The following is a 19,733-nucleotide window of genomic DNA, read 5'->3' as shown; positions in this document are numbered from 1 at the left end:
TCAGTGGTAAATATGCCATTAAAGCAAAACCAAATAAACAGCATCAAAAGGGTGATCAACGCAAGACAATCAAATTTAAAATAATTTATCTCCAAGACAGGACAACTTGAAAAACATGTGATTACAACACAGAGGAGAAAGAAGCCTGAGGTGATTCATATGTCTTTGGTGTGAAAATTGATTTGCTGTGGTGTAAATGCAAAAGTAAGATGAAACAAAAAAAAAAAATTACCCTCTTGAGCAAGCGTTTGAGATTATAAAGCACTAGTAGAACAAGAACAGTTCTTCAGGCTTAAGCTCTAAGTTTTTTAAATGATTAAGCAAATAAAAACTTTTGCCTATTCAATTTTATTCCTCTCCCCTCTTGTATACATAGAAGTTGCAGAACAGAACTTATACGACTGGTTCAAAAGACTAAGTACCCATGTAAACAAATTACTACAATCTTTGAGTAAACCCAGCACACTCAGGCATTTAGCCACAGGAACTGTATGTTCTGAAAATGCTAATGGCTCCATCCATCTTTCTGTTCATCTCTGTCTCCAAAATCATAGCAGTTGTTAGGTTTTGTCCCTAAAAATAATAAGAAGAAATGACAGCATTTTTATAGGTTCATTCTTCCTTTCTATCTTTCAGTTATCTTTTAGTTTTGTTATGTAGAAGTAGAAAAATACCTACAGAGATCAATACACAAATCAGAACCCCAAAACAGACAAAGCATGCTGGGGCCCATGCAGTGCCCTTCTGCAGGCCTGGGACTCCCAGCAAGCACAACACTTGTGGTAGGAAAGACCCACAGCCATGTCCAGGGGATGCCCAGTGACAGACGCCTTCCTGAGGTAACCAGCACACCAGACTCGAACCAGAGCACAGGCTGGGACGTTTAGGGAAGGAGGTCCCACCACTGGGAGCAGATCCCACATCTGTGAGTGTCTTTGGAATATTTTGCATTCAGACTACATGGCCTTCATCCAAGAATATGCACTTGCTCTTGTCCCTTAAGGTCGATTCACCAAATATAGTTTTGTAACTGTCATATTAGGCCATAATGTACCACTGACTGCACTGGCCATTTAACAGTTCAAAAGTCTATTGCAGGTTAAGAAACAAACTGCTGTCTTTGGAATTTTGAGGATTTTTTTCCCCATTTCTTCTAGAGTGTTATTCATGGGTCAATCTTTTCTGTTAACTTAATAGAGACAGACTGGAGAGGTGCATCACAAACAAAAAAATAAAGATAATTTCCAGTGCAAGCACAGAGAACAAACAAATAAACAGAAACCATGGCCAGCGCATGAAAACTGAAGTCGCATATCAAAACCCTAAACATCTTCCAGCATCCAAGAAGTGACAATGATATAGTGCATGATAGATCTACAGCAAAATAAATAATTAATAAATAAAATAAATAAACATAATAAATAAATAAAATAAATAAATATAATAAATAAATAAATAAATAAATTATAATTTTATTCTTTAATTCTCATCAACAATAGATGCTTGGCCGTGTCCCAGGAAGCAGGGTCTCAATACGCGTAGCAGTTGTTTTTGGAGGACAGATGTCTTCATAAGGATAGCTCCCTCTCTCCTTCCTGTTTCCCACCTTTTATTGCTGAGTGTGACACCACATGGTATGGAATATCCCTTTGGTCAGTTTAGGTCAGCTGCCCTGGTGATGTCCCCCTCCCAACTCTTGCCTACCCCCAGCCTACTGGGCTTGGGGGGTTTGGAGGGAGTCTTGGTACTGTGCCAGCACTGCTCAGCAATAGACACAACACTGGTGTGATACCAGGGCTGTTCCAGCTACACGTGCAGAGCACAGTGCTATATGGGCTGCTGCAAGGAAAGTTAACTCCATCCCAGACCCATTACATGCCCACCTGTCCTGGGCTGTGGATTATACCTGGACTAGGACACATGCAGAAGTGAGAACAGGACATGGGACAACAGACCTGTGATAGTCAGAGGGGAGGAAGGAGCTGAAATAAGGTACAGAGAAAAGCCAACCTCATATCTGCTTTCAGTACTCCCAGAACGTTTGGAAGGGAGAGCCTGAGATCTGACATCAGCTGTAGATGGGGTGACTAGGTCAGTGATGTGACCAGATCAGGGACCTGACTGGGTTGGTAATGATGTGACTAGCTCATCCTCATTACTGCTGTTAGTCATATGTTATATTCCTTTTGTTAACTTTATGGACATATATTGGAGATGTACACTTCAAAGAGTAAATGAAAATAACACACCAGTGAGAACACTGGATACTGTGGGGCCAGCTTTTCTGACCTGCAGGAAAAGTGTTGGCAGACACAAGCCTTTCCTGTGAAACTACTTGGTGGTCCAGCATCTCCAAAGAAAACATTTTGTAGGTCATAAATTACCTACATTTTTCTTTTGGTGATGTCCTTTTTGTGTTACCTCTCTCAGGAAAGATTCTAGTGTTATGTGGATTCATCAAGGTCAGATGAACACAATCTCAGAGCTTGATAAAAACTCTGAAAAGACCTTCAGGAGGGGTTCCTGTAGGGATTCCAAAATATTTTTTTTTTTTTTTTTTTTCCTAATGGAAGAGATCTCCCATTTTAGCTAACGTTGTACTATTTTTCTCTCTCTCTCTCTCTCTTTCTTTTTTTTTTTTTTCTAGTGAATGTTTTAAAAGAATGTCATGGCACTGATAAAAGTATACACAGAGCAAGGACATTCAACATTAGTGACAAATATGCAGGCTGACACTCCATTATTAACATTTGCCTTTTTGTTCCCTGCTTACTGCTGTCATGAATAACAAGGTAATGATGGAGGGATTTCAACCCTGACTGAGTTTATTTGTCCTTCAAGTGTGTTTTAGTTGACAAAAAAAAAAAAAAAAAAAAAAAAAAAGTCAGAAAATAAATATTTCTTTAAAAAATAATGAAGAAAGTGATTTAAAATAAAAATGGCAGCTTATATTTTATTTCTAAATACTATCAAGGCACAAGTAATGAATCTGAAAGGACTAATGGCTAATCAGGACTTTTGCTTCTGCTAAATGTAGTGATCTCAAAAATAAGGGACCAGTTTTCACACGAGGTTTCACATTTCTGGAAACTGCATTCCAAAAATTAACCAGTTTGAAAGAAAACCGTACCAGCATTGACTTTCCTACATAGCAAGTTCGGTCAATCTCTTCAACTTCCTATTAAGTCTTAGTGAGAGCAAGTTGTGATCACTTATCTCTTAAGTAGATTATATATTTCAAAGGAAGCTATCCTTTGAGATAAAAGGGTTGCTGCTGTTAAAATTCATAAAATTCATAAAAGAAGAAGAAAATAAGATTTTTTCTAAGACCTTCAGCTACATAAATTGATACTTGAGAGGCACAAACCAATTGACTCACATCTAGATTTAATACACATTGATATATCCAATATACTCTGTTCTCATTGCTTTTCTCCTCCACACTTCTACCCATTTCTCAGTTTGCTGAGAGCCCTCTGAGACCTGAGGTTACAGACATAAACTCTGAATCATGAAAATGGAATCGAATGCTATGTGCTTGTATTCAACAATATAATATTTTTCCATGTTTTAAGCAATACCTGGGGATTAAAAGAGTGAAAATGTAAAGTTGAATACCTATGCCTTTAAAATAAACACACAGATAGTTGGATGTGATCTGGAAAAGGTATTTTTTGAACAAGGGCCTTATGGAGAAATGTCTTCTATCTGCTAAATTTGAGAGAGGCAGGGGATAAGCTTCCCTGGATGGTAATTTATAACAGTTTTTATCTGGGTTCAGTAAATGTTTAAACGTTCACCTTTGTTCTTCAGAAAATTTAAATGAAAACTGTCAAAAATAGAAAGGTCAAGAGTGTCTTGCTGAGGTTTTACCCTACAGTTTAGATAAAAGTCACCATCTCTGTGTCAGTCTGAACTCTTGAGTTCATAGTCCCCTGCCACATACAGCTGTGCACTGTCAGTTCTCAGCTAACTAGCAAGGTTATTTACTGAATGCTACAATTTGTACACTTTAAGTGACTGAAATTTCCCATAATTACTTCATTTAACTATGTAAGGTCTTTACGGTTTTTAGAGTTGTTATTCTTTCACCAGGTTAGGTCAAACTAGGCAAGTATATTGGGAAAGGAAAACACATTTGCAGAAGTATTTCTGTAGAGACATGGGAGTCAAACTGAGTATAAACAACCTTCCACTTAAAATAAATAAATAAATAAATGAAAATCTCCCAGGATATGCCTTGACTGAAGGGATTAAAGGCTGGCAGATGTTGTGCTATACATTGGGGTGCATCTGAGCCACCCCCTGCTTGGCAGAGTCCTCCTCCATCTAAAAGAAAAGAAAACCTCTAGAAAGATGCTGTCCTGTAGTCAGAGGTGTGGGAGCACACTGGGACCATACTCCTCACCCACCAATTTCAGCAGAAACTGCTCACCCTGGCATGGTCTGAGACTGCTTTTAGGGACCTCTGTTAGATAGGATTTCAAGGGATTTTTAGATAGGATTTCAAGGGATTTTTAGATAGGATTTCAGGATTAGAGAGGATAGATAGGATTTTAGGATTTTTAGGGACCTCTGCAGATAGGATTTCAATTAAGAGAGCTGGTAGAGGAATTTATATATGAATGCACATTTTTTTGTTTGTTTGTTTGTTTTTTGTTTGCTTGTTTTTACATTTGCTGGTAAACGTGTAGCTCAGTTGGAGAGTCCATATAAAGAGCCAACTTCTAGTTCAGGTGCTGGAGATTTAATTGGACAACTGTGTAGCAAACAATTTGAGCTTATACAGAAATCAAATGAAATATGTGGAGAAAAAATTTGATTGTAATAGAAAATTAAATTTGCCTGTTAATTGCTTTTAAACTATCGTATTCCTACTGGAGCAAGCAATTTAACTGCATAACTCTTGTCCTTTTACAGACAATTAATACAGTAGTGAAAATAAGCTGTTCAGACATATTTACAGCTATAGCAGAAATTAGTGAAATTCTGCCTGGCCAGCCTGAGATGTGGAAAATGGTTGGTGGTGCTTTATTTAAATCTTTCTTTCAGTAGAATTTTCCAAGATTGTAGATAAAACCAGAGCACAAAGTAAGGAAATATCAGAGGAGCCCTGTGAAATTGCTTATGTGCCCACAATTACACACACACAAACACACTTGACATGCAGGATGTTTTAACCATTGAATAGATGGATGCATATATTTAATGCATTATGTGGGGAAGCTCATTACAGGGTGAGAAGCTTTGAATTGTCATAAAAGCATTTACTTGTAAGCCTCACAACTGCCTAAATTGAGTTTTGGATTTCCAAACCATTCCCATGTTCTTGTGTGTTTTTATAAGACGTCTGTTTATAGTCTTAGAAATCATACATTAAGAACAGAATGAAAGTCAAAAGCACACAGTTGCATCATTTGCCACTTTTCTCTTTAGCTGAAGTGATTAGAAAGCTTTCTGTAAATATGCAAATGTAAATATGTAAATATGCAGGTCACTGTCTTTTACAAATTCCCTCTCTATCATGAATCTGTAAAGTTCCCCTGCTTACATGTTAGTGTCTATGTCTCGAAAGACCTTCTAACACTAACAGTATTATAAGAAAATAATTCAACTTGCAGAGCTAGTTTTGCTTAACTTTACTTTGCCATTGCAAATTGTGGAGATCACTCATGCATGTGGTTTGTCTGCTGAGACAAACATTCACCAGAGTACTGCTAAGTCTACCAAGCTGCAGAAAAAGCACTTCTCAGCACGAAAATAATGAACTCCATTGACATTGTTTTGCTGAGAAATTGTTAAACACCTGCTGCATTTAAAGGTGAAATTACTGCATCTGAGTAATCATCCTTCAGTAAGAATAAACATCTCATACCACTTAGGTGCTTGCATGTCACATTGCAAATACATGCTGACTGATCACCATAGCTAAATGACATCAACAATTCTTGCATGATCATTACACAAACCAGAAAAATAGCTGCAGGCTATGCTGTTCCAATGGATTTATAAGTGGACCTTTACTTAATCTATTGAGAAAACTTCCATGAAAAATCCATGTCATGTCATTCAATTGAGCAATTTACACTCCTATGGCATATGTGGCTCCTAGACACTAGAGAGGTAAATAATAATAATAATCCTGAAGAAAACAGTTCTGTCTTTGAGGAGGTCTTCATGAATAATAATCAACTCCTAAACAGTAGGATCAGATGGTAATAATGGATTTTAAATAGCTTGACATCAAAAAGAAACCAACACAGTGGATTATGAGGAAACTCATGGGCTCAAAAGAACATGTCTTTTATAAACCCCATAGCCACTGTCACAGCTGGAAAAGATTTGTACTGATTTAACCAAGACCTGGTCCTTTCCATCTTTTTCTTTCAATTCAAACTTTTTTCAAAAAAAAAAAAAAAGACACTTAAAATAATAATAAAAAAAAAGTATGTGCAATAGCAACATTCATTTTGATTATTTGCCTTTTATAATTGTTTGGTTTGCTAAAAAATAAAAAGGGGGGGGGGGAGGAAGAGGTGGTTAAATACTCATGGAAAAGACCAGAAGAAAAAACAAAACAAAACAACAAAAAAGGCAGTTTAAATACTCCATATAAACCTTTGAACTGTAGCAGGTTAATTTGTACCATAAGTATAGAGCATTTTTACCCTGCCTCACAGCTTCTGTAGGTGTAGACTTGTATAGAAAGGGCATCAGCCCCTCCAGTAGTACTCTACAGAGGTGAAAGCAGGACTGAAAAGTAATAGAGAATCTAAGAAACTGCCTGGCTTGCTTACATTCTTTGGGGCGGTTTTCTTGTCCATCTTCCCCCAATGCAAATGGGTAGAGAGGAACACAAAGAGCAGAAGTTGATAGGATCATTGTCTGTCCAGAAAGTCCAGCATCTGCAAAACATTAGGGCAAAGCTTAGCAGTATGAAGTGAAAAGCATGAGCATTGAGGATTGGACCAGATGATCTCCAGAAGTCTTCAACCCCAACCATTCTGTGATTTGGTGATTCTGTGAAAAGAAAGCTCTCCAAGTTCCAGGGAAACAAGTGTCAGAGAAATAAAATAATTATTTCAATTAAAAGATTTTGTTTCTGCAGCATCACATGAATATATGCCAAGCATGAGTGAATTTGGACTGGTATTGGGAGGCTCAAATCACCACAGCAGTGAAGGCTCTGGAGCAGCTTTTTAATTGGAGAAGTGGCAAGAAACCTTCTTTGTTTCAAGATAGAGCTCAGTAAATGTAATAACACCTTTTGAATAGTTCAACTGACTGAATAAAGTCTTTGCTAACAGGTCTTTGTCATGCTGCCAAAACAAATAATTACCGTATATAATTAATTCCATGCTTCAGTGCTCTGCTGCTCATCTTCAGAGCTCAGGAAGACTGTCTTCTGCCTTTATGAATAACAAAGCCACTCAGTTTTAGTCAAGCAGAGGGGATAGACTGCAGTGGGGGCCAGTCAGTGGTGCTGGAAAGGTAGGACTTTGGCTTCTGCTTCTTGTTTGAGGTTAAACCAGTGAGAGATGGGGACTGTCAGCGTTGCCTGAGGGAAATCCCTGGGTTTCACACTTCCCTGTGGAATAAATTATACACTACTTCTCATTGCCAGCTGGGCATTTTATCTGACAAATACATTGGATATTATAAATTTCCTCTGTCTTCTGCTGTCCATCCTTGGTACGTTGAAAATGTGTTGGTTCTGGCCTGTTGCACCAAAGATCTTATGATTTTGACGAGCTACAGCAAGGCATTCTGTGGTCTGTGATTTGCAGAGGACAGCCTCCCTGTACTGTACAACCTGCCAGACTAACACATCAGTGGCAGTCACTTGGGATGGTGGAAATGGGCCCAAGAACCAGGCCCATCACATTGCCCCTTTCAGCCACTTCCTCTCACAGGCCATTTTCTTTAGGAAGAAGCATCTTACCACCACAGCGCTCTGCCAGCCTTGGCTCTCGCTGCACTGCTTGGCTTCTATGCTCCTCTGCAGCATCTCTGTACTCCCATTTGGTAGGGAAAGATCCCAGGCAGCTTCAGCCCGGCTGACTTATATCTACTGCTGTCCTCTACTGTGCTGGTTGCAGTCATTGCAAGATCTCCTAAACTGTTCTGGGCTTTGCAGGCTCTAGGATCTTAGTGCATCCCCTGGTGATGAATCTACTTCTTTAGCAAAAAATCAGTGGCTTTAACTCACGTTTCATCTTAAACACTATTTTCAGTCCTAACCCTGGAATCTAATATCTCATCCATACTCTGTCATTTATCGCTTTCCCTTAGGAAGTAGTTTAGCAGAAAAAGAAGAAGTATTGGACCTCCTCTTCATTTAGAGTGCCTAGTTCCTCTTCTACCAAAGCTTCCCATGCTATTGCAAATCCACCAATTTATTTTGGGAAGCAACATATTTTGACTTCATGTTGTATTTTGCCTAAAAAATGCACTTTTGAGCCCTAGGAAGCTCTTACCAAGCTTCTACTTAAAACACAAATGGGTGAGACAATCCTATACCTCCAACCATATGGGGATGGGGCTGAGTTTAAAAGCTGGGGTAGGGACTCCATCCTGCAAAATGGAGAATTTGAATTTCCACTTTCATGGAATTCAGGGGTTCACCAGCAATACTGTGTGCACACCTCATTCAACCCACATGGGTGCTTTGTTTCCTTTCTCTTGGCTCCTGTCTCTAGCTCGCAAACCTAGGAACTTACTAGCTCTACACTGCTGCATGCTTTCCATCTGAGAAGGTTATTGGCATAGAGCAAAAATTAATGTGACAGAAAGCAGTGAACTCTCATTAGAATTAGCATTAACTAGTGCAGTACTTAAGATTTTATCACAATGGTGTCTCCAAACACCATACAATAATTAAAAATAACATTGATCATAGCCTAAAGGGCAATATATTAAAAAATCTTGATTTGGAGACTCTAATAGAAAGCAACTCTGCAAGCAGTCTTATTAACTGTGGCACTATTCAATGCAAATAACAGCAGAGTCTGATACTAAACGACAGTCCAGGAATGTAACTGCCTGCAGTATAACACATATCATTCTGACTCTACTATTATTTCTTTAAAACTTGTCAGACCTTAACATTTGTGCTTTCCTTGAAACATAACTCTTCTGTCATCAGGTTCTGATGACTCATTCTTCAAGCTATTCTAATGATTCACAATAGCCAAGTATTCTCTCAAATTAAGGGTACAAATAAATAGCTTTGATTTTGGAGCACAGTTTTCTAACCTTTTCCTAGACAAAGTTTGCTCTCTATGTTACTGGCTCTGTTCCTGAGAACAATTTGAGAATTCATACAGACAAGCAAACATCAGTCTGCATGCTGATATACATACCGATGGATCAAGCACTTAACTATTTTTTTTTTTTGGCATAAATATTTTTCACAGAGCCATCAGAGACTATTGGACAAGTAAGGATCTTTAGATTTTATGTGTATAAACATTTTTAAGTGTCATAGCCATCACAGTTATAGACTAATGCTTGAACTGATTATTGCTATTGAAAACAGAAAGCTGGGTAGAAGGCTGGTTTTAAATAATGCTTTACGTATTAAATATCTCTAATTTTGATTCCTGAATTCTAAGAAAGCTATGCCATATAATAAGTCAAGCATTTAAAGGCTTTAAAAATGTACATTACCAACAGTTTTTATGATAACTGTATTGTGCTGTGAGTTCTTTGATTTCATAGACATGAATTTGATTTCAGTAGAATATTGCCATTGAAAAAGATGCTTTTATTTTTCTAGGAATGGCAAAAATGTAACTCCTGTGGCTCTACAAACTTAGCTTTTGGGGCATTATAACAGTTTTCCTGTTAGGTGGAGTTTGTTTGTTTGACCTTTGGGACACACTGTAATGTGGAAAGGAAATCTGAAGGAAGAGACCATGGCTTTTGTATAGATTTTTTTTCTGTTACATGTTTGCAACCTTTCTTCTTTCTCCTCCTCCCAAAACATGCCACTTGAAAAAGAGAGAAAGAACTGCATTTTCACTAACACTACTTCAAGTGGTACTAATAGGATAAAGGCATTTATCTACATCAAATGAATTTAAATATAATTTGCTTTCATTCAAATGCCTGGAGAGTAAAAAGTGATGTTTAAAAGGGATGAGACTATTTTTCCTGGAACATTTTAATTCAGCTTCTCATTCTTGTTACATGTGGCTAGTGGTAATCAGAGCTGCATAAAAGCTGATTTTATTTATTTATTTATTTTTTTCAAACACTGCCTGTTTCTGCCTGTTTTTTTTAGGCCTTCATCCTAGGCCTGAGAGCAGACAATTTCCTTTAAGCCTTTCTCACAGCATTTGCTACCGCTATCGTTAGCAAATTCTCCTTTGAAAGGCTGCAAGGAAGTACTGTGCAGTACAATCTTGTAATCCAAATGTGGAGCCAGACAAGGTGTTTGTGTCCGACAGCTACCTGGAATTAAAGTCCTACTAAGACTCTTGTCCTTGAAAGAACTTGCTAATACATAAAGCCACTTACAAAGAAAAAGCACTTCTTATCTAAGAGGGTATCATAACATTCTCAGAGAAACACCACACAGCTCAACTTAATCTAAAACTCTCCTGTCCTGCACATGTTTTTTGCCCTTTGTGGGTGTTTAGCCCCATCACGTGCAGAGACACAGCATGTTCTCTGCCTTGCCGAAATTCCATGTGAACATTGGCCTCCTGGTGTGCTGGGACTTCCACTTTAATGAGAAGCACGGCAAAGATGCATAAGATTAGCCTGACATCTTTTCACATGTGCTGAACAGGTGATTAGATAACGTGATTAGAGTTCTCTTTCTTAAAAAAGGCTTTATGGCACTGTGAAAGAGTTAAATTTCTGAGTGCAGGAATGCTCAGGTTGGATTAAAGATTGCTGGGGAGCTTTTTTTTTCTTTCCAATACTTCCTCCATATGTGGGTAAAAGTCTCTCCCTATGGGCCACATTTGTATCTCAGCTCTACATCTTTTTTCTCCAGTGTTTCTCTCCTGCTGGAGTAAAATATTGCCTAGCCTTTCTGTCTTGCCCTAGTCAAATTTAGACAGTTTCTAAATACTGCCTTCAGGGTTTATAAAAATATATGCAATGCTATTGAGAAAGGTGATGTAGTTATATGGGAGGAAGAGAAAGTTGGATGCCATGAATATTACAATAGGGGATATCACAGTGCTGAAAATCAAATAGATAGACAGACGATATTTAATGTTAATGCAGAAACTTTTTAAAATCAAAGTTGTTTTTTTTTCTTTTTTTTTTTTTTCTTTTTTTTTTTTTTCTTTTTTTTTTCTATCTCTTCTGGAAGAAAAACAAAATAAATAAACAAATCTCAAGTACAGGCACTTTCAGCAATAGCCTCTCTTGTACCAGCAATTTACCCCCCTAACACTTCTTGAAATGGTCCCTGGTTTTTAGGGTGCCTGTTAGTCCCAGCTGTCAGAGCACCTAAATCCTGGACAAACTGCTACTGAGCAAGTAACCATCAGTCACAGTGGAGGCTAATGCATCTCGAATGCAGCCGGCCACCTATGGAGACCACGTGCAGTCTGATGTCAGGAGCATGCCAGCTCCTTCTCTGTCAGGCTTGCCAAAGCTGGCAGTTCTGACTCCACCAGGAGCTGGAGCAGGCAGGTAATTTTCAGAAAAAGAGGAATTCATCCTGAACATAATGAAAGAGAGTGATCAGTGAAGTCAGCGAAGACTTCCCTCATTAGACTTTCCTACTGAGAGATGTTAGTTGTCAAAGTGGCTCAGACTATGACTAGCCGTACTTGAATTTAGGATGAAATATGTTGAGCATTTGAAGAAAAGTACCAAAATATAAAAAAGACAGTACTACTAGAGTATTCAGGAGATTCTCATTACCTAACTCAGACAACCTAGTCAGTTGTGGAGATGCAGTCTGACATTAAAGGTCCCACACTGATACTGAACCAGAGAAAAGTCTGTAACACAAACCTCATAGGGAGGTTTCTTCATAGACTCTTGAAAAAGTGATCTCATTACTGATGAATTATTAGGCTCATGCAGCTCTGATAATCATCATTACTGTGTGCAGGTTTTCTTTATGAATCTGAGGCCATCCTGGAAATACATCTGGTGAATTCAGGCCTGCAGGTGGAGAATAAATTAAATGATGTTGCTGTAGTCACTTGAAAAGTTTTTACTCATGTTTTATTTCTGAAAAAAATGCAGCATCATAAAAGCTCTCAAAATAAGAATAAGCATAGATGCCCAGTTGTAGGGAAAGCACTTTACCAACAGATAGTTGTACCGACAGAGAGCTTTTCAGCACACCAGATCAACATTTCCCCTCCTTCATCACAGGGGTTTCCGTTGTCAGAAAACACAGACTGCAAAGGCTTCTGCTTTTCTTGAAATTACAGCACACTTTCATTTCCATTCTCTCTCCCTCTGAGCGCCAAACAGATCTGACAGACAACATGGACCTTATGTTTATTACTGCAGTTACGCATTGTAAAAGATCTTGCACATGGCTGAGAAATGCATTTCATCTATTTCCTCCTGGATGAACACAGAGCCTTAACCATGTCATTTTTTCTCCTCAGAAAAAAGAAAGCAGACACAGGCAACTTCCAGGTGGGTGAGATTAAAAAAACACAGTGAATCTTAGAATAGATATAAATGTAGAAAAATGTTTAATTAAAGTCATCTTTACCCAGTAACTCCTCATTACTCACTCCAGCCTTGGGACGGCAAACCGTCATCTCCTAATGTTATTTCCAATAAGTGAAAGGCATGAGTCCATAAACCTGCTAAAATACAACAAAAGCTAAACTGTAAGTTCATCATCATATATTTTTACAGAAATAGGAACAGGTTTTATATTTCTTAAGAGAACCATTAAGAAATAAATGTCTCTTTCTTTGGCAGAGTTCATAATGAATCATTCTGCACACACAGATTTTCAACCTGAGTGGTGTTATTAAGTCCTACCTGCTAGCACCAATTTCTGCTAGAGTGCAGAAATTTTCAGACAAATACTGAATCTTGCATAAAATAGTTATTGTAGTTTGGTACTCTAGACTACAGTATTTTTGAAACAGATCTGTAGGACAGTCTCTGTGTAATAACATATCTACACCCTAGCATTTCAAAATCTTTATTGTCTCCCTCCTGCTATGTTTAGATTAGTGAAACCCTTTTTTTTTATTTAGGGTCTGTAAACTGACATTGGCAGCTGGTATCCAGGCTGGCCTTCCCAAGCTGTCAGATATTTGAACCACGTTTATGGCTTCCTATTTTGTAGCCTGCCTAACCGTAAGGCAAGGAGCTTTGTGTAGGGCTGTGTTTTCCAGACCTGACCTTCCCAAATGAGGAGCACTGTCAGGCTCATCTTTCAATCCTGTTCATTACATCCAGCTTGTACATTTGTTAACATTTCTTTTGAAGGATATTTTATTGACTACTGGGTTTCCATGACACTTCCCAGGAGTTGTTACTTACACATTAGACTGTTTTTCTACTGAGAGCAGCTAATATCCCATGTCTTTCACAAAAGTTTCTCCAGTATTCATGCCCATTCAATTTAGATGTTCATAAGAGTCTTGATAATTGCACTAAATGACTTGTGTGGCAGCAACCATTAATGTAGACGCTCTTTAGGAGAGGTGCTGATTCCTAAGGCACATTGCAGTCTCACTGCAAACTCCAGAACAGTTTCTGAATTCACACTTTGGCATAGCCCATGGCAGCATTAAGTGGACAATCAAGAGTCTAATATTTGAATGATCTTAGGAACTGGAACTGTTGAAACATGAAGAGATTTGTTTTGGTCTTTTTTCTACTATTTCAAAGATTATATTAAACATGCACACAGAAGGAAAAGACATCTGCTTCTGAAGTACAGCTTTTCTGCTGTGAAATGTGAGAGTTTATAGGAAAATAAGCAAGAGTCAGCGTATGATTTAAGTGAAGGAAGCCAGGGACCTTCACCTTCACCAGTACTCCCAGGTGTGCTCACTTCAAGTAGGTTTTTGAAAGGGTTTGAACATGCAAAGGACCTGACAGCTCCCAAGTTCACTACAGTGGGATTTCTGGTCTTGTAGGACTTCTAATAGGAAACATTTGTACCTTTAATAAAGGGTTACTAGGAACTTCAGCTCCCCCTTTCTCCTCCAAACCCCATCCCACCAACATGTACCATTTTTAATGACTCTTCTGTCCCCCATTTCATTTGCTCCTTTCTTTGATGTGCCTTATGTTCATACTTGATCCTGTGTTCATTTATCCAGTGTGCTAGTACCAAGCAAAGCCCTCCTGGATATTCCCCTTTAAATTTCTACAGTTGTTTCCTAAAACCCCACAGATGTTATCAGCATAGGGCCAGCCTCAGAAGTTACCAGCTCCACTTTCATTTGTTTTCCACCCTGGGCTCTGACAGTTGAACCTTCCCTTTATTGTGTGTTTTGCCCAAGCCTTGCCCTTGGAGGGGCAGCAACTGAAAAACCAAGCAGACTAAAGCACAGCATTTTAATATCAAAAGGAGAAAACAAACAAACAAACAAACAACAAACAAAACAAACAATAGCACTTCCCCTCTTTGCTGTATTTCTGGATTTCTGGCACTTTGAATGAATATTTAAGTGAGCTTCATGAGGAAGCATTTGTTTTTTCTGCATGAACCACTTACTGCCTCATATCCTCCTCCATCATGAAAAATACCCTTTATGTCCTCTAAACCCTTTTAGACAGGAAAATAAATATGTCTTTAGACTAAAGCCTTACATGAAGACTAGTACAGTTCGATATTTTAGTGTTGCAGAGTTGCAAGAAGCATCAACAGGCCAGTCAAGACCGAACTTTCACAGGAACATTTCTTCTGTTTGCTTTCTTTCCTTTCCTTCTATGTCGCATGACTGTTTCAACATGAGAACATAGAAAATTACATTATTGTTTTGAATAAAATGTTACGAAGTTTTTTTAGTTCACGTTGTTTCTTTTTTTAAGTGATCACGTAAGTACACCAAAGCATAAATAATTGCTAAGCCAAGAGCTATTAGTTAACATCAGCTTGCATAATGAATAAAGGCTAATATGAAAAGTGAAAGGAGCCAAGTGACAAGTTGTAAATCTGGTTCTGACGTAAAAAGAGGTACAGTAAAAGCATGTGCGTAACCAGTACACACATTGCTTTCCACGCAATAATGATGTATCCTTTTTCTATTAATGCACTCTTTATTACCAGCAGATTAACACTTTTACAGCTAGGATATTTCAGATTACAGATGTTGAGAAAGTGTTTTCCTCTTCATAGAAAATTCCACGTGGATTTTGCATCAGAGTGCAATAGTTCTGATCAGGTATCAAATTATCCTGGCTATTTAATCTAAGGACTGAAATATGTTCTACCAAAAAGAAAGCAGCTTAAAATCAAATAGATTCAGAGATATCAGCATGCATTGAATCATTAGAATATGTAGTATATATAACTTTTTGAAACCATGTACCTTTCCAAATAGTCTAAACACAGTTTGTTTTATGATTAGAAACTCAATTAGAAACTCAATGGACCTGGATTTGCCTCTCATTCTGGGAACTAAAAATAAAGGAACATTGCATTGAATTTCCTCAAATATTTGTTTAAATGTTTCAGCAAGATTGCTTATTTGTCTTTTCAATCATAGAATCGTAGAATCATAGAATATCCTGAGTTGGAAGGGACACTTAAGGATCATCAAGTCCAACTATTGACACCGCACAGGTCTACCCAAAAGTTCAGACCATGTGACTAAGTGCACAGTCCAATCTCTTCTTAAATTCAGACAGGCTCGGTGCAGTGACCACTTCCCTGGGGAGCCTGTTCCAGTGTGCAACCACCCTCTCTGTGAAGAACCCCCTCCTGATGTCAAGGCTAAATTTCCCCTGCCTCAGCTTAACCCCGTTCCCGCGGGTCCTGTCACTGGTGTTAATGGAGAAAAAGTCTCCTGCCTCTCGACATCCCCTTACGAGGAAGTTGTAGACTGTGATGAGGTCTCCCCTCAGCCTCCTCTTCTCCAGGCTGAACAGGCCCAGTGACCTCAGCCGTTCTTCGTATGTCTTTGTAATCTCTTGATACATTCTCTTAACAGCATCATCTTAATCTTTATTAACATTATTCTTTGTTAGTATTAGATAATATTACTGTGTCACCGAGACAATATATCTGCAGTCACAAAAGTTTGATCAGTTGCTGCTTGAGGTCCTCGTGCCGTGGGCTGGGCAAACTCCAGAGCATGGGACATGGTAACACTGGTGCTCTTGTTAGCATTTAACTGAGCAGCTTTTTCTCTGGATGGACTGTGTAAAGTTTTCTGCTACACATCCCACAATGTCTTACATGGTAACTGCTGAGAGTGTGCTGACACATACTGAGCCTGGGCCTTGTTAGCCAGGCACAGGAAGGCTGTATAGGATCAGCAGGCAGCCTGAGCTATGATGTACTCTTCACAGCAGTGTTCGCAGGGAGCACAGATCACAGGTAACACAGGTAGCATGTCTGCACTCATTGCCTGGTCTGCATTCATCTGGACCTCTAAAGAGCCCTGGTGATGAAAAAAATAATAAAAGGAGCAGTCGCTCCATAGGTATGTTTTAAATGTTGTAGTAATGTAGGAAATTAAATGTAGAGATATTTTCCCTCCTTTACAAGATCATAAATATCTTAAATCTAAACTAAGATATTCTGTAAGACTGGTTAACAAATATATGCATTTATATTGACTGAATGAAATGTGTGACTGAATAGTGTATAATTACATTCCTGAGGACTGTTTCCTGATAAATTCAAATATTCAGGAACAGGAGACTGAATCTAGAACAGGAAGAAGTCAGTGTTTAGGTAGGGGCAGGGGACATCATCTTCAGTTTAGCTAGAGAGTTAAATTTTATTTAAAATAAATAAATAAATAAATCTGAATTTTCTGCACAGTATTTTTTTGTGGAAGTTTAATTAAAAGCTTATTTCTAACTGCAAGCCACATGCAGAGTAGTGATACTCATTTGGAAATAATTTCTGATTAGCTATTTGGGAATAAAAACTGAAAGAAGAAAAGAAAGTAAAGAAGTAAAAGGCTCTTTTTTTGCTAAAGCGAGATAAAACTTTTATCTGAAGAGTCTGTCATTCTTTCCTAAATCCACACCCACTTCTAGAAGATTTCGTAGTCATCCAAATGTGTTTTTTTGATCAGTTCTGCCAGGGGTTCAGGAGCAGTCAAAACCCCTCAAGTTTTTGGTGACTGCCACATCTTTGCTGCAGCCAGGAGCTGTGGCACAAGGCTCTGCAGAACCTCAGAGGTTTCTGTTCCTGCAGATGGAGCCTGTCCAGGAGGTGCTCTGGGATCGATTCCCACCACCAGCCCAAGGGCCTGCTCCCAGGTTGATGTGCAGGCAAGGTATGGCAAGCTGCGAGGCCTGCACTGAACGTGTTGAAGCTCTGTTGTGTTCTGCATGCCCTGGGAGGCCAGCTCCAGCTGTGTACAGATATATACCAGAGATGACCATTCCTGACACGAGCAGCTTCTAATTAAAGATATTGATCATCTACCAAGCACATGTGGTCAGGCTCAATGAAGTGCCACTGAGGCCAGCCCAACTCTACACACAGTCTGTAGCCAGCTCACACTGATTAAATCACAGGGGTAGAAGTGAAATGAGGTAAGAGCCAGCAAGTGAGCGCGAGTGCTAGGAAAAAAAAAAAAAAAAAAAAAAAAAAAAAAAGAACATACTTAAATCCAACAAATAGATAAACAAAAAGACCATGGAGGCAGATTCGTCTGCTATTGAACTTATCAGAGATCCCCATCAGACTCTGCAGGAGCATAAAACCAGGAGAACCTACTCTGTTATGGGCCCAGGTATGCCTTGATAACCACATCAGAGCAGGGCTAAACATCAACACCAGAGTTGTACATTGCACAATATTTCAAAGCTCTCAGGCAAATAGAGAGTTCCCAGAGGGAGAGAGCCCTTTCTTAGTAAGCCTTCTCTTCATCCCATATTCTCTGCCAAACGATGTGGCAGGTAAGCTAAATAGCAATTGCTCCTTGGTTTTTAATGACATTTGATGAGCCATTTCACAGGTTGATGCTAGTATCACAGAAACATAAGGTTTGAAGGTTTTGCGGTAGGGTGGGACCAACCTATCTCATCCCTCATTCACTCTCTCCTGGCACTTCCCAGTCTCCTGACAGGAGCTTGTCCTCATGGCCTCCTGTCAAAGGCCCCATCTCACCACTGGGTCTCATCCAGCTCTCCCTCTGCCAGCTAAAAAAAAGGGCAGTATGAAATGTCAACAGTTCCTAAAGAAATGGTTAATTATTTCATCTTTCTAGCATTATGTTTGCATTAAACTTTTGGAGACCGAATAAGATTTGCCATTTTTGGATATACTGCAACATAATCATTATCACTTCTGCTTTGGCCATGTAGATAAGGTTCTAGTGTATTAGATATAGCCTGTGCAAATGAACATTTATGGTATCCTTTAATTTTCTGAGGATTATATTACTGAGCAGTAACTTGAAAAAAAAAAAAAAAAAAAGAGTCCTTTTCTACTAAAAAGCCAGCTGTAAAATCCCAGTTCTCAAATATACAGTTCTAAATTTTTAATTTTACAGAACATAGTCTTATCCAAGCTAAATGTATTATTGATACTATTACACACAATCTAAAGAATTAGCCACCTAAAAGGAGATAGGAAAAAAACATTTACTTCTAATGTGTTTCTGAAAAATGCTCATATAGAGGTGCATGTACTTTAAATGATCATTTTGTTTATTTCTGCCCATTCTAAAAAGAAATAACCATGTGATCACAGAAGGGAGAACAGTGTCTCTAGATTGCATACACTGTTCCTCTTGATGCAACAGAAAAAAGTAAAGCCCTTTGTCTTGAATAAATGTATATGAGTGTTCACATCAGTTAACACCTTTTTCTGAACAAGTGAATACACACAGAAAATCCAGTGAAATAACATGCCCTAATCTGCATTCAGAAAGTTGACATTCAGTGGCAGGCAGTGTGTTTGCCTTGTTTGTTCCTCACTGCTATTGTAGGTGGCAGTATTTTGCTAAAAACTAGTGAGATTTATTCTCAGCTAGATGGATTCACTGATGAACCCCACCAAGACCTGAACATAGCCCCTCTGGGAATTTGGTCTGGATAAATTCCATATGAAGAAATAGAGGCTCTCACCTGGATGTAAGAACATCTGAAGAACTAGAGAGAGGCAAAGAAAGCACATTGAAAGTATCATTGCTTTTCCACAACTTCTTTATGTTGGGAATATTTCTCATATTCAGAAGGGAGAATGTATTTTGAATCATGTAAAGCAGATTGACCTGAGGAAATAAAATTCCATGTCCAAAAACTCACGCAAGGATCTTGAAATGATTCCAAAACAGACTACTTTCTTTGCAAGTAATGCCCATTATTCCCCATGCAGGTGTTGTGGCATGAAGAGACAACCATTCAGTTTCAGAGAATCTGTTCAGAAAGAAGATCAGCTAGACTTGTCACTGCATTTTGGGGGGTTAAATGGTAATACCTGCATGTAAGAGCTTATCTCACTCTTCAATGATATAAGATGGAGTCAAGGGCTGAAGCCCTGTTGCATGCAACCCTTTTAGACTAGCAGCGTGTGCTCAGTTTTCCAGAGGAGGTATGGCTGCAATGACAAGGAAATTGATGTGTGGAGATGATAATCTCAT

Source organism: Aythya ferina (assembly GCF_964211825.1).
Source record: "Aythya ferina genome assembly, chromosome: 2".
Classification (NCBI taxonomy): Eukaryota; Metazoa; Chordata; class Aves; order Anseriformes; family Anatidae; genus Aythya; species Aythya ferina.
Note: the sequence above shows the minus strand (reverse complement) of the source record.